At 46.3% G+C, this 15651-nt stretch overlaps 1 pseudogene; it reads left to right on the top strand.

Annotated features, from left to right (window-relative positions):
• The first annotated feature begins 397 nt into the window (after window positions 1-397).
• LOC119270376 lies at window positions 398-3853 on the top strand (annotated as a pseudogene).
• Window positions 3854-15651: the final 11798 nt, after the last annotated feature.

Genomic DNA, 15651 nt, shown 5'->3' with positions numbered 1-15651 from the left:
TATTTTCGGTATTCTTTATATTGCCATGATGTTTGATGAATTGACAGACATGCTGGAATGAATATATTTATTTTCTTTGAGCAGAATGGAAGTTTTCTCCAAAGAAAAAAAAAAGACAATTACTTCATGCGATAACCAATCGACAAACGTGCTGGAATGTTGCCACTAGCTGGGTGATGAACAGCAAATGTAAAAAATCGCAGTGAGAAAGAAGACGAGATCAATGATTCGTCGATATTCCATGCAACACCGGGTTGTCTATACGGCTATACCTGGTCGCCCACGCGTGGGATAACGGGATGGGACGGTGAGACGCCGCCTATTTAGACTGTTGCTGGCCACAGTACGTGCCACTCGCACTCAGAAACCACAAGCCACCCGCCAGTTGGAAATGGACAAGCACGGTCGACCTCTGCTTGCTCTGCTTCCCCTCCTCCTCTGCCTCTCCCTGCTCCGGGCCAGCCCGGCGGCTTCGGTCACCGCCGGCAACCCCGACGGCACGGAGCTCTGGGGGTTCGTCGAAGTCCGACCAAGTAACGTCCCGCCATGTCGCTTGCATTTTGCACCATCTCGATCCCAATTTTCTCCTGCTGGCTGGTCATCTTTCACGTGAGAATTCTTCTGAAGCTCTGTTTCTGCGCTGCAGAGGCTCACCTGTTCTGGTGGTACTACAAGAGCCCCCAGAGGGTGTCGACGCCGTCCAGGCCATGGCCGACCGTCCTCTGGCTACAGGGCGGTCCTGTACGGTCCATCTTCCTCCCCTCTCGCAGCTTCTCAAGCAAGAATTCTGACTTCAGCAAGAGCTAATCATATTGGTCTTCATCTCAGGGAGCGTCGGGGGTGGGCATCGGCAACTTCATGGAGGTCGGGCCCCTCGACGTCAACCTGAAGCCTCGGAACTCGACGTGGCTGCAGAAGGCCGACCTCATCTTCGTGGTATCCCTACCACAAACCGCGACACCCTCCCTCGTCTTCTTCCTCTCGCCTCGCTGTTTTTTGTCTGCAACACCAACCGAGTACCGTGCGTCAATGGCAGGACAACCCTGTGGGTGTCGGGTACAGTTACGTTGAGGACGACAGCCTACTGGTGACGACTGACTGGCAGGCGGCCACGGACGCCACCACGCTCCTCAAGGCGCTCGCCAAGGAGCTGCCCACCCTGCAGCAGGGGAGCCCCCTCTTCCTCGTCGCCGAGTCCTACGGCGGAAAGTACGCGGCCACGCTCGGCCTCTCCGTCGCAAGGGCCGTCCGTGCCGGCGACCTCAAGATCAAGCTCGCCGGCGTCGCGCTCGGGGATAGCTGGGTCTCGCCGGAGGATTTCACGGTGAGCAAATCGGCCATTTGCTGGAGAGCGCACGATCGAGTGTGTGTGTGTGTGTGTGTGTGTGTGTGTGTGTGTGTGTGGAACCGATTGCTGATTTAATTTGATCGGTGCATGCAGCTCGCTTACGCGCCGCTGCTCCTGGAGGTTTCGAGGCTGGACGACAACGCCGGCGACGCCGCCAAGAAGTAAACACGACTGCACCGTCCTCTTAAATTTCTCAGCTCAGTTCTTGCATTGCATGCTTCCCGGGGCTTTCTTTTCGAAGGAAAAAATAAATTAAAACTCTCCGGTCACATGCGCACGCGAATTGTGGCCTCAGGAAGGCGGCGACGGTGAAGGAGCAGATCGCGGCCGGGCGGCTGGCCGACTCGCAGGGGTCGTGGTCGGAGCTGTTGGATTTCATTGACTCCAAGAGCGCCAGCGTCGTGAGTGCTGACTCTTTGACCCTTGTGCTTGTCTCATTTCCTTTGCTGACGGATAGCATAACGCAATTTCAATTTGCAGGACATGTACAATTTCTTGCTCGACGCCGGCATGGACCCGGTGGCCGCGGACCTACCGGCGACCTCGTCGACTCCGACGACGTCGAGCAGCGCGCAAGTGATGAAGTACTCGACGTACCTCGGCGGCAGCCAGGAGGAAGCCGGCTCCAACACCACCAACACCCTCGGCGGCATCATGAACGGGGTCGTCAAGGAGAAGCTCAAGATCATCCCCAAAGATCACGAGTGAGCCTGCGTCGCCATTGGCAACAGCTCGCTTTCATGCTCTAGTTTACAGTTACACCCAGCACATGATATGATGTGATGTCCCTGTCCCCAACCTGCAGGTGGCACGAGCTGTCGGACCCCGTCTACAACGCGCTGGTCAACGACTTCATGAAGCCACGGATCGACGAGGCGAGTGATCCAGCGCGGGATCCCATGACAGGATGGATGGATCTTCAAAATGTTAAACTGTACTGATCGATGCGAACGATGGTTTGTGGGCTGTCACTGATTTACTCTCTGCTTTATGCTTGATCATCCAGGTCGACGAGCTGCTGTCTTACGGCGTAGATGTCACGGTTTATAATGGCCAGGTGAGGTGCCTGCTTCTCTGCATTGCTTTTACTCTCTTCCACTGCATCGATCTGCATTGTTTTTACTCTCTTCCAGCTCGTAAAAAGCCTCGACAGTTGCTTAGGATACTTACTAGAAACACATTTGGAATGCCATAATAAGTTTACTGGTTGTTTGGCACAAGTCCTAACGACTAATGGGCGTAGACACATCCACTCATGCTTACTAGAATAGCCCTACTCTTGCTGTCAGATTAGCAAACGGAAGCACCGTGACGAGTAAGCAACCGCGATTAGGAGAGAGAAAATCGTGTTAATGACGACGCGGACAGGCTGTTGTTCAGAAAAACCGACGTCCTTGAGAGAACCTTCCATTTTTTAAGCTGAATGACAACCACACCCGCGGGTCCATGCCAAAAGAACTCCAAAAGTTCAGAATAGTATACAATGTGTCGCGCAAGTGAAAACTTATCTTTTCCCAGATTGTATTGGTCGGAACAGATCGTCAGATTCTCAGATCGCATCAGCAATCGGCCATCGATCTACTCGTCTCACATGTACATGGTCAAAACAGTGGAGTGAAACAGACCACTTTAGCTGGAACGTGCATGTTGCTTAAACTGCAGATGTTCTTTTCAGCTATTTATTTTATTTATTTATTCATCTATATAGCTTTAACACGCATATAATTTACTTAGGGCATCGTCAGTGTGTGGTTAGAGGGCGCTCTTAATGTTGTATGTTCTTCAGACTGAGCTTAGTGGAATTTTTTTTCTTTTCTTTACTTGTACTCTTTGCGAAGCTGGATGTGATTTGCTCGACCAAGGGCGCGGAAGCATGGGTGCAAAAGCTCAAGTAATCAAGCCTTTCTCCCTGACCCTTTTCTCCAGATTCTTGCAAGATTTAGACGCCACTCGTGCCTCTAAAAATTCATGTCTACTTTTCAGATGGGATGGGCTGAAGAACTTCCTGAGCCTGCCGAGGCAGCCTCTGTCCTGCGGATCATCCAAGGTCACCAAGGCCTTCGTCAGATCCTACAAGAACCTGCATTTCTACTGGATCCTCGGCGCCGGCCACTTCGTAAGTCGCGGCACACCACATTTCTACTGGATCCTTAACTGAACATAATATGCTTTGCTTATTTCTCGTGTGATCTGTGGTGCTTGGCAGGTGCCGGCCGACCAGCCTTGCATGGCACTGAGCATGATCGCTGGCATAACCCAGTCTCCAGCCAGCTAGGGGAGGAGGACCCGGAGCAGATCCTGTCTGCCGGATAGGAAAAGGAAACTGAAGATAGAAGTATAGAAAGAAAGGTTGCGTGTACTTTAAAGGGCGATGAAATTGATTGTAAGGTGCGTTGGTGTGTGAGTGGGGTTAAAGCTCGTCCGTTTTATTCTCCGAATAAAGATGACGCCTTTTAGATCTTCTTTCACAGTTTTAGTGAAAAAATTATGTTTCCATTTTTTATAGATATTTGTAAAATTGCGATGTTCAAACATCTCACACGATGGTATAAATGGCCAAAAGGTATAAAATCAAAATGGAAAGAGCATCTCCGATAAAAGCCCTATTTTAGGACACCAAAAAGCTGTTGCGGTAAAACATGAGGCACCAAAAAGTGAATTTTAGGGCACTCAAAATTGTTCATCTCCAACAACTGCCCCAAAATACGGCACTTCAAACATGCAAATGATTTCTTTTGAACATGGCAATATGTCCGCTGTCTCGAAGGTGCCGAGTCAGTACTGTCGTCCATCGCACTGAAACACGACGCCGAAGCAACTGAATCGTCGCGGCCGAACGCCATAGTAGCCAGACTGGCCCTTCGTGCTTTTTGGCGCCATCAGGCTGTGCGGTGGCGGATGTGGCGGCGAAAGTGGGGTGGTGACGGTGCGGTCGATTGGAAGAGAGGCGGTGGATCCAGACGGCGGGATGGTGCAACAATGGCAGTGGTGGCCAGATCCAGCTGGATTCGGTGGGACGGCGGCAGCGTAGGAGGGTTTGCAGCGGTGGGAGGCCGCGAAAGTTTTCGTTTGTGGTGGTCATGTCCAGACACCTTCCCAGCTTTTGTATAGAAATTAATTTTTATAGACCATAGATAAAAACCAGCTTTCTAGCAACTAAAACATGGTTGAGATCCTCTGTAGTACCGTACGGTGCTGTAGTGCGGATGACATGGGCCATATCCCATATGGCAGTGACTGTACTGCACCGTACAGTACTATCTTCCCCCAGCTTTCGTACAGAAATCAGTTTTTAAGACCATAGACAAAAAATCCGCTTTCTAGAAACTAAAACCGATGGTTTCCCTAAAAAAAACTAAAACCGATGGTTTAAAAAAAAGAAACTAAAACCAATCTAAACGGGACCCTAAAATCTGAAGCTAATCCAAACACCCCTTATATCGGATGGTTTGGTCGGTCTGTGCTGATCGGATGAAAAAATTATTTCAAGGCTTCCACAAAGATTCGATGATTCCGAAGAAAAGACGTGTTTCTACTGGACACATAGTTTGTTCAAGATTTATACTGAGTGAAAGTAATGCAGTCATAGTGTGCTGAGTGAGAGCAATGCAGTCATGGGAGCCTTAAACTGAGCCTCAATTCCCTTGTAGTTGTATCTAAGGTTTTTGGGGCAAATTTTATGGTTTCCCTTAACTAAGAAAACGGTTGGCGGCAAGAAACTTTCAGGACACCGTGCGCTCGCGGCCTGCCCAGCAGCTCCTTGCCGCCTCTTGTACTACCGCGGCCGGCTAGGACTCCTACACAAGAGACTATTGATTCTTGCACGCCCATAGCCAGCGGGTTCCTGAGGCGGCAAAATTGATAAATTTAACCTACGGACAAAATCAAATCACAGAATGAATTGTCCGTAAAACTATTTCACGCGACTGACCTTTTTGTATGACGCCCGACACGAAGGCGTCACACTACACTGTGCAACGCCTCGCAGATAGGCGCTACACGCCTGTCCAGCGTCGCACGCATGTGATCCGAAAATTACTAAGTCAGTGTGCAGCGCCTGAGAGCTAGGCGCCACACTATACAGTGTAGCGCCTAGCTTCTAGGCGTTGCACTAGTGGTTGCTTCATTTTGTAGTGCAACCACTAGTGCAGCGCCTGAGAGCTAGGCGCCACACTATACAGTACAGCGCCTAGCTCGTAGGCTCTGCACAATGACTTAGCAATTTTTAGGCAGTTTGGGGTGCAATGTTGACCAGGTGTGTAGCGTCTATCTGTGAGGCGTTGCACAATGTAGTGTGACGCCTTCGTGTCGGGCGTCACACAAAAAGGTCAGCCGCGTGAAATAGTTTCACGAGCAGTTCATTCTGTGATTTGATTTCGTTCACAGGTTAAATTTGTCAAATTTGCCTCCTGAGGCAGGCAGCAGGAAACGACGAATCCGTTGGATCGGGTGGCCAACAACAAAGAAAAGATCATCTTTTATAAACAGAACGAAAATCATCTTCATCTATTTGTAGAAACAAAAAACCACACGTCCTTCAAGTGCAAGGCTCAACAAAAAAGTTGAATAACCCATAAAAAATATAGTTAATCTATAATAAGAATAATTGTTGGGAAACACAGTATTTCAAAAAATTTCCTACGAACATGCAAGATCTATTTAGGAGATGCATAACAACGAAAGGGGATAGTGTGTCTACGTACCCTCATAGACCGAAAGCGAAAGCGTTTAGTAACACGGTTGATATAGTCGAACGTCTTCGCGATTCAACTGATCCAAATACCGAATGCGTGGTACCTCCGCGATCTGCACACGTTCAGCTTGGTGATGTCCCTCAAACTCTTGATCCAGTTAAGGCCGAGGAGAGTTTCGTCAGCACGACGGTGTGGTGACGGTGATGATGAAGTTACCGATGCAGGGCTTCGCCTAAGCACTACGACAATATGATCGAGGTGGAAAACTGTGAAGAAGGGCACCGCACACGGCTAAGACAAATCTTGGAGTGCCTTTGAGGTGTCCCCCTGCCCACATACATAAAGGAGGGGGGAAGAGGAGGCCGGCCTAGGAGGGGCGCGCCTATAGGGGAAGTCCAACTAGGATTCCCAATCCTAGTTGGAGTCCCCTTCCTTTTCCAAGAGGGGGGGGGGACAGTAGGAGAGGGAGAAGGAAAAAGAGGGGGGCGCCGCCCCCTCCCTAGTCCAATTCGGACTTGCCATGGGGGCGCGCGACCACCCCTTGAGGCACTTCTCTCCTTTCCCGTATGGCCCATTAAGGCCCACTACTTCCCCCGGCGAATTCACATAACTCTCCGATACTCCGAAAAATACCCGAATCGCTCGGAACCTTTCCGATGTTCGAATATAGCCTTCCAATATATTGATCTTTATGTCTCGACCATTTCGAGACTCCTCGTCATGTCCGTGATCTCATCCGGGACTCCAAACAACCTTCGGTACATTAAATCATATAACTCATAATACAAATAGTCATCGAACGTTAAGCGTGCGGACCCTACGGATTCGAGAACTATGTAGACATGACCGAGACACATCTCCGGTCGATAACCAAGTGGAACCTGGATGCTCATATTGGCTCCTACATATTCTACGAAGATCTTTATCGGTCAAACCGCATAACAACATACAGTGTTCCCTTTGTCATCGGTATGTTACTTGCACGAGATTCGATCGTCGGTATCATCATACCTAGTTCAATCTCGTTACCGGCAAGTCTCTTTACTCATTCCGTAATGCATCATCTTGTAACTAACTCTTTAGTCACATTGCTTGCAAGGCTTATAGTGATGAGCATCACCGAGAGGGCCCAGAGATACCTCTCCGACAATCGGAGTGACAAATCCTAATCTCGATCTATGCCAACTCAACAAACACCATCGGAGACACCTGTAGAGCATCTTTATAATCACCCAGTTATGTTGTGACGTTTGATAGCACACAGTGTGTTCCTTCGATATTCGGGAGTTGCATAATCTTATAGTCATAGGAACATGTATAAGTTATGAAGAAAGCAATAGCAATAAACTAAACGATCAAAGTGCTAAGCTAACTGATGGGTCTTGTCCATCACATCATTCTCTAATGATGTGACCCCATTCATCAAATGACAACGCATGTCTATGGCTAGGAAATTTAACCATCTTTGATTAACGAGCTAGTCAAGTAGAGGCATACTAGGGACACTCTGTTTGTCTATGTATTCAACCGGTTAATACAATTCTAGCATGAATAATAAACATTTATCATGATATAAGGAAATATAAATAACAACTTTATTATTGCTTCTAGGGCATATTTTCTTCAGTCTCCCACTTGCACTAGAGTTAATAATCTAGTTCACATCGTCATGCGATTTAACACCAATAGTTCACATCTTTATGTGATTAGTTCACATCTCCATGTGACTAATACCCAAAGGGTTTATTAGAGTCAATATTCTAGTTCACATCGCTATGTGATTAACACCCAAAGAGTGATCATGTTTTGCTTGTGAGAGAAATTTAGTCAACGGGTCTACCACATTCAAAGCCGTATGTATTCTGCAAATTTTTATATGTCTACAATGCTCTGCAAGGATCTACTCTAGCTAATTGATCCCACTTTCAATATGTATCCAGATTGAGACTCAGAGTCATCCAGATCGGTGTCAAAACTTATATCGACGTAACTCTTTACGACAAACTTTTTGTCACCTCCATAACCGAGAAACATATCCTTTTTCCACTAAGGATAATTTTGACTGATGTCCAGTGATCCACTCCTGGATCACTATTGTACCCTCTTGCCAAAATCTTGGTGAGGTACACAATAGGTCTGGTACACAACATAGGATACTTTATATAACCTATGGCTGGGGCATAGGGAATGCCTTTTCATTCTCTTTCTATTTTCTGTCGTGGTCGGGTTTTGAGTCTTTACTCAACTACGCACCTCGCAACACAGACAAGAACTCCTTTGACTGTTCCATTTTGAATTACTTCAAAATCTTGTCAAGGTATGTACTCATTAAAAAATATATCAAGCGTCTTGATTTATCTCTATAGAACTTGATGCTCAATATGTAAGTAGCTTCACCGAGGTCTTTCTTTGAAAAACTCCTTTCAAACACTCCTTTATGCTTTCCAGAAAATTATACATCATTTTCTATCAACAATATGTCATTCACATATACTTATCAAAAAGGTTGTAGTGCCCCCACTCACTTTCTTGTAAATACAAGCTTCACCGCAAGTCTGTATAAAACCATATGCTTTGATCACTTTATCAAAGCATATATTCCAACTCCGAGATGCTTGCACCAGTCCATAGATGGATCGCTGAAACTTTCACACTTTGTTAGCATCTTTAGAATTGACAAAACCTTCTTGTTGCATCATATACAACTCTTCTTTAAGAAATCCATTAAGAAATGCAGTTTTGACATCCATTTGCCAGATTCATAAAATGTGGCAATTGCTAACATGATTCGGACAGACTTAAGCATCGCTACGAGTGAGAAAATCTCATCGTAGTCAACATGTTGAACTTGTCGAAAACCTTTTGCGACAATTCAAGCTTTGTATATAGTAACACTACTATCAGCGTCTATCTTCCTCTTGAAGATCCATTTATTCTCAATGGCTTGCCGATCATTGGGCAAGTCAACCAAAGTCCACACTTTGTTCTCATACATGGATCCCATATTAGATTTCATGGCCTCAAGCCATTTTGTGAAATCTGGGCTCATCATCGTTTCCTCATAGTTCGTAGGTTCGTCATGGTCTAGTAACATGACTTCCAGAAAGGATTACCGTACCACTCTGGTGCGGACCATACTCTGGCTGACCTACGAGGTTAGATAGTAACTTGATCTGAAGTTTCATGATCATCATCATTAGCTTCCTCATTAATTGGCGTAGGAATCACTAAAAACTGATTTCTGTGATGAACCACTTTCCAATTCAGGAGAAGGTACAATTACCTCATCAAGTTCTACATTCCTCCCACTCACTTCTTTCGAGAGAAACTTCTTCTCTAGAAAGGATCCATTCTTAGCAACGAATATCTTGCCTTCGGATATGTGATAGAAGGTGTACCCAACAGTTTCCTTTGGGTATCCTATGAAGACAGATTTCTCTGATTTGGGTTCAAGCTTATCAGGTTGAAACTTTTTCACATAAGCATCATAGCCCCAAACTTTAAGAAACGACAGCTTAGGTTTCTTACTAAACCACAGTTCATATGGTGTCGTCTCAAAAGATTTAGATGGTGCCCTATTTAACGTGAATGTAGTTGTCTCTAATGCATAACCCCAAAACGATAACGATAAATCGGTAAGAGACATCATAGATTGCACCATATCTAATAAAGTACGGTTATGACGTTCGGACACACCATTATGCTGTGGTGTTCCAGATGGCGTGAGTTGTGAAACTATTCCACATCATTTCAAATGAATACCAAACTCGTAACTCAAATATTTGTCTTGCGATCAGATCGTAGAAACTTTATTTTCTTGTTACGATGATTTTCCACTTCACTCTAAAATTCTTTGAACTTCTCAAATGTTTCAGACTTATGTTTCATCAAGTAGATATACCCATATCTGCTCAAATCATCTGTGAAGGTCAGGAAATAATGATACCCGCCGCAAGCCTCAACACTCATGAGATCGCATATATCAGTATGTATTATTTCTCATCAGATCGCATATATCAGTATGTATTATTTCCAATAAGTCAGTTGCTTGCTCCATTGTTCCGAAGAACGGAGTCTTAGTCATCTTGCCCATGAGGCATGGTTCGTAAGCATCAAATCATTCATAATCAAGTGATTCCAAAAGCCCATCAGCATGGAGTTTCTTCATGCACTTTACACCAATATGACCTAAACGGCAGTGCCACATATAAGTTACACTATCATTATTAACTTTGCATCTTTTGGCTTCAATATTATGAATATGTGTATCACTACGATCAAGATTCAATAAACCATTTATATTGAGTGTATGACCATAGAAGGTTTTATTCATGCAAATAGAATAACAATTATTCTTTGACTTAAATGAATAACCGTATTGCAATAAACATGATTCAATCATATTTATGCTCAACGCAAACACCAAATAACATTTATTTTAGGTTCAACACTAATCCCGAAGGTAAAGGGAGTGTGTGATGGTGATCCTATCAACCTTGGAATCACTTCCAACACACATCGTCACCTTGCCCTCAACTAGTTTCTATTCATTCTGTAACTCCAGTTTCAAGTTACTAATCGTAGCAATGGAACCAATATCATATACCCAGGGGATATTATGAACACTAGTAAAGTACACATCAGTAATCTGTATATCAAATATACATTTGTTCACTTTGCCATCCTTCTTATCCGCCAAGTATTTGGGGGTAGTTTCGCTTCTAGTGACCATTTCCTTTGAAGTAGAGGCACTCAGTTTCAGGCTTAGGTCTAGCTTTGGGCTTTTTCATGGGAGTGGCAACTTGCTTGTCATTCTTCTTGAAGTTCCCTTTCTTTCCCTTGCCCTTTTACTTGAAACTAGTGGTCTTGTCAACCATCAACACTCGATGCTTTTCTTGATTTCTACCTTCACCGATTTCAGCATCGCGAAGAGCTCAGGAATCGTTTTACGTCATCCCTTGCATATTATAGTTCATCACTAAGTTCCAGTAACTTGGTGATAGTGACTAGAGAACTTTGTCAATCACTATCTTATCTAAAAGATTAACTCCCACTTGATTCAAGCAATTGTAGTACCTAGACAATCTGAGCACATGCTCACTGGTTGAGATATTCTCCTCCATCTCGTAGGAAAAGTACTGTTAGAGGTCTCATACCTCTCGACACGAGCATGAGTCTGAAATACTAATTTCAACTCTTGGAACATCTTATATGCTCTGTGGAGTTCAAAACGTTTTTGAAGTCCCGGTTCTAAGCCGTAAAGCATGGCGCACTAAACTATCAAGTAGTCATCATACCGAGCTTGCCAAACGTTCATAATGTCTGCCTCTACTCCTGCAATAGGTCCGTCACCTAGCGGTGCGTCAAGGACATAATTCTTCCGTGCAACAATGAGGATAATCCTCAGATCACGGAGCTAGTCCGCATCATTGCTACTAACATCTTTCAACATAGTTTTCTCTAGGAACATATCATAAATAAAATGGGGAAGCTATACGTGAGTAATTGATCTACAACATAGATATGCAAATACTATCAGGACTAAGTTCATGATAAATTTAAGTTCAATTAATCATATTACTTAAGAACTCCCACTTAGATATACATCCCTCTAGTCATCTAAATGATCACGTGATCCATATCAACTAAACCATGTCTGATCATCACGTGAGATGGAGAAGTTTTCAATGGTGAACATCACTATGTTGATCATATCTACTATATGATTCACGCTCGACCTTTCGGTCTCAGTGTTCCAAGGCCATATCTGCATATGCTAGGCTCATCAAGTTTAACCTGAGTATTTTGCATGAACTGTCTTGCACCCGTTGTATGTGAACGTAGAGCTTATCACACCCGATCATCACGTGGTGTCTCGGCATGACGAACTGTCGCAATGGTGCATACTCAGGGAGGACACTTATACGTTGAAATTTAGTTAGGGATTATCTTATAATGCTACCGCCGTACTAAGCAAAATAAGATGCATAAAAGATAAACATCACATGCAATCAAAATATGTGACATGATATGGCCATCATCATCGTGTGCCTTTGATCTCCATCTCCAAAGTACCGTCATGATCTCCATCTTCACCGGCATGACACCATGATCTCCATCATCCTGATCTCTATCAACGTGTCGTCACATGGTTGAATCACCAACTATTGCTTTTGCAACTATTGCTATCACATAGCGATAAAGTAAAGCAATTGTATGGCGCTTGCATCTTATGCAATAAAGAGACAACCATAAGACTCCTGCCAGTTGCCGACAACTTTAACAAAACATGGTCATATCATACAACAATTTATATCTCATCATGTCTTGACCATATCACATCACAACATGCCCTGCAAAAACAAGCTAGACGTCCTCTACTTTGTTGTTGCAAGTTTTACGTGGCTACTACGGGCTTCTAGTAAGACCTGTTCTTACCTACGCATCAAAAACCACAACGATGTTTCGTCAAGTGTGTTGTTTTAACCTTCAACAAGGACCGGGTGTAGTCACACTCTGTGATGCCCTCGATTTGACCGTACACTAATCATACACGCAAATGTGTACGATCAAGATCAAGGACTCACGGGAAGATATCACAACACAACTCTAGACACAAATTAAAATAATACAAGCTTTATATTACAAGCCAGGGGCCTCGAAGGCTCGAATACAAGAGATCGATCAAAGATGAGTCAGCGGAAGCAACAATATCTGAGTACAGACATAAGTTAAACAAGTTTGCCTTAAGAAGGCTAACACAAACTGGGATACAGATCGAAAGAGGCGCAGGCCTCCTGCCTGGGATCCTCCTAAACTACTCCTGGTCGCCGTCAGCGGGCTGCACGTAGTAGTAGGCACCTCCCGAGTAGTAGTAGTCGTCATCAACGATGGCGTCTGGCTCCTGGACTCCAGCATCTGGTTGCGACAACTAGAAAGAAAGGAAAGGGGGAAAAAGGGGGAGAAAGCAACCATGAGTACTCATCCAAAGTACTCGCAAGCAAGGAGCTACACTACATATGCATGTGTATCAAATGGAATAAGGGTATCATATGTGGACTGAACTGCAGAATGCCAGAATAAGAGGGGGATAACTAATCCTGTCGAAGACTACGTTTCTGGCCACCTCCATATTGCAGCATGTAGGAGAGAGTAGATGGTAAGTTCACCAAGTAGCATCAAGTAGCATCGTATAGCATAATCCTAACCGATGATCCTCCCCTCGTCGCCCTGTGAGAGAGCGATCACCGGTTGTATCTGGCACTTGGAAGGGTGTGTTTTATTAAGTATCCGGTTCTAGTTGTCATAAGGTCATGGTACAACTCCAAGTCGTCCTATTACCGAAGATCACGGCTATTCGAATAGATTAACTTCCCTGCAGGGGTGCACCACATAACCCAACACGCTCGATCCCATTTGGCCGGACACACTTTTCTGGGTTATGCCCGGCCTCGAAAGATCAACACGTCGCAGCCCTACCTAGGCACAACAGAGAGGTCAGCACGCCGGTCTAAATCCTATGGCGCAGGGGTCTGGGCCCATCGCCCATTGCACACCTGCACGTTGCGTGCGCGGCCGGAAGCAGAACTAGCCCCCTTAATACAAGAGCAGGCTTACGGTCCAATCCGGCGCGCGCCACTCAGTCGCTGACGTCACAAAGGCTTCGGCTGATACCACGACGTCGAGTGCCCATAACTGTCCCCGCGTATATGGTTAGTGCGTATAGGCCAGTAGCCAGACTCAGATCAAATACCAAGATCTCGTTAGGCGTGTTAAGTATCCGTGAACACCGACCAGGACCAGGCCCACCTCTCTCCTAGGTGGTCTCAACTTGCCCTGTCGCTTCGCCTCAAAGTAACAGTCGGGGGCCGTCGGGAACTCAGGCCCATCACTATCTGGATGGAGCCACCTGCCCCTTCAGCCCCCATCTCCAAATAGTATCATAAGTAATGTAACAGTGTAAGTATATATCATATGCCCGTGATCACCTCTCGAAGTGATCACGGCCCAGTAGTATAGCATGGCAGACGGACAAGAGTGTAGGGCCACTGATGGAACACTAGCATCCTATACTAATAAGCATTTAGGATTGCAGGTAAAGGTAACAACAGTAGTAGCAAGGACAGGCTATGCATCATGATAGGATAACGAAAAGCAGTAACATGCTACACTACTCTAATGCAAGCAGTAGAGAGAATAATAGGCGATATCTGGTGATCAAAGGGGGGGCTTGCCTGGTTGCTCTGGCAAGAGAGAGGGGTCGTCAACTCCGTAGTCGTACTGGGTAGCAGCGGCGTCGGTCTCAGTGTCTAGCGAGAGAAAAGGGGGGAGAAACAATAATTATTTAAGCAATCAGATGCACAGCAATGCACGACATGACAAGTATCGGTGTTAGGGGTGCCCTAACGCGGTATGAGGTGATACCGGTGAAGGGGGAAAACATCCGGGAAAGTATCCCCGGTGTTTCGCGTTTTCGGGCAGAGGAGCCGGAGGGGGAAAGTTGCGAGTTTGATGCGTTAGGGGTGCGTGGCGGATGAACGGGCTACGTATTAGGGTTTGTCTCGTCGTTTAGAGAAACTTTCATGTAGAAAGTATTTTCATCTGAGCTACGGTTTATTTTATATTAATTTTAAAAGATTTAAATCATTTTTAGGATTAATTTAAATATTTTAATTCAACATTATCCAGAATAGTAAAAGATGACGTCAGCATGACATCATGCTGACGTCAGCAACCAACTAAGCAGTTGACTGGGTCAACTATGTGTGGGTCCCGCATGTCATTGATTGATTAGGCTAATCAGGGGTTAACTAATCTAATTACTGTTTAATTAAACTAACTAGATAATTAGGTTAATTAAACATGATTAATTAACTTAATTAATTCACTTATTAATTAATTAGTTATTAAATTTATTAATATTTTTATTTATTTATTATCATATCTTTTTTAATTCTTTTTTTTTGTAAAAATGTTCTGGGCGTGGGGCCCATCTGTCATAGGCCCCAGGGCCTTAGTGGGCGCCGGATGCTAGCGGGCGAAGGGTGCGGCCTGAGCGGGCACACGCCCAGGCGCGGGCGGTCGAACCCGACGGGCGCGGGCGGGGCGCTGCCCGCCAGGACGCGGGATGAGGCCGTGGCCACGGCGAAGCTCGCCGGCCGGCCACGGCAGGCGGAGGTGGACGCAGGGGGCGGCGCGGTGCGACGGCCGGGAGCAAAGCAGCAGCAAGGGGGTGGCCACGGCGCGGGAGCGAGGCAAGGAGGGCCGCGGGTGCACGCACAGGGCGCGGTCGGCGAGGACGGCCGGAGCGGGGAGGGCTGCGGGAGGCGCGGGGTCAGGGGGGCTGCGGTTGCGGAACGCGGGCTTGCAAGGTGGGGTGCGGCGGAGCAACAGCTCGAGGAGCAGGGCGTGGTCGAGGCGTGCGTGCAAGCACGGTGAGGCCGCGAGGCGGGCCGACACGGGGCTAGGCGGAGCGTCAACGACGAGGAACGAGCGGGGCGCGTGCGCAGCGCTGGCAGTCGGTGCCACGCGAGGGAGAGGGGAGGGAGCGAGGCTCACAGCGGGTCGCAGGGCACGGGCAGCGGGCTCGGTGAAGGTCGAGGAGGGCCG

This window comes from Triticum dicoccoides, chromosome 1A (genome assembly GCF_002162155.2).
Source record: "Triticum dicoccoides isolate Atlit2015 ecotype Zavitan chromosome 1A, WEW_v2.0, whole genome shotgun sequence".
In the NCBI taxonomy this organism is placed as follows: domain Eukaryota; kingdom Viridiplantae; phylum Streptophyta; class Magnoliopsida; order Poales; family Poaceae; genus Triticum; species Triticum dicoccoides.
Note: the sequence above shows the minus strand (reverse complement) of the source record. Positions and strands in the feature narration are given on the sequence as shown.